The sequence below is a fragment of the Octopus sinensis genome, linkage group LG8, assembly GCF_006345805.1.
Source record: "Octopus sinensis linkage group LG8, ASM634580v1, whole genome shotgun sequence".
Classification (NCBI taxonomy): Eukaryota; Metazoa; Mollusca; class Cephalopoda; order Octopoda; family Octopodidae; genus Octopus; species Octopus sinensis.
Window position 1 is genome coordinate 59,446,751 of NC_043004.1, and position 810 is coordinate 59,447,560.

An 810-nucleotide genomic window follows, 5' to 3' on the forward strand; every position below is an offset into this window, starting at 1 on the left:
TGTGGGGTCCAAAAAGCTAACAGTTCCTACTATTTTTTTCGAGAACGCAAGATGGCGGTATAACCGGATGTGGATAGCCAATAGCAAAGGAGGATAATCTGGAATTGCTACCTTTGAATAGTGAAATATTTCCTCTTGCATATTTTCAAGAGGTCTTGGTCTAACAGATTTTTAGGATCTGATGGCACACCATTAAGCTAAACCCTTTATGGACGGGAAATCTGAGGTAATCTCATAAATCGACCTTCCCTATTTTTAATATATATATATATAATATATATATATATATATTATATATATATATATATATATATATATATATATGTATGTATATATACATATATATGTATATTTATATATACATATATATAAATAACATATATATGTATATATGTATATATATATATCTATATATACATACATAGATATGTATATCTATATATATACATATATATATATATATATATATATAATATATATATATATAAGTCTGTGAGGGACCTGGGTATCGACGTGAGTGATAATACCTCTTTCCAAGTGCACATTACCAGGATGACGACAAAGTGCAGACGACTGGCTGGCTGGTTGGATCCTAAGAACATTCAGAACCAGAGATAAGGAAACCATGATGGTTCTCTGGCGGACATTCGTCCTCAGCCGCCTGGATTACTGCTCACAGCCATGGTCACCCACCAGTGTGAAATTAACAGCGGACGTTGAAGAAATCCAGAGAAGATTCACAAAGACGATCGTCTCTTTGCAACAGCTCAGCTACTGGGAAATGTTGAAACAGCTAAGTCTCTACTCCCT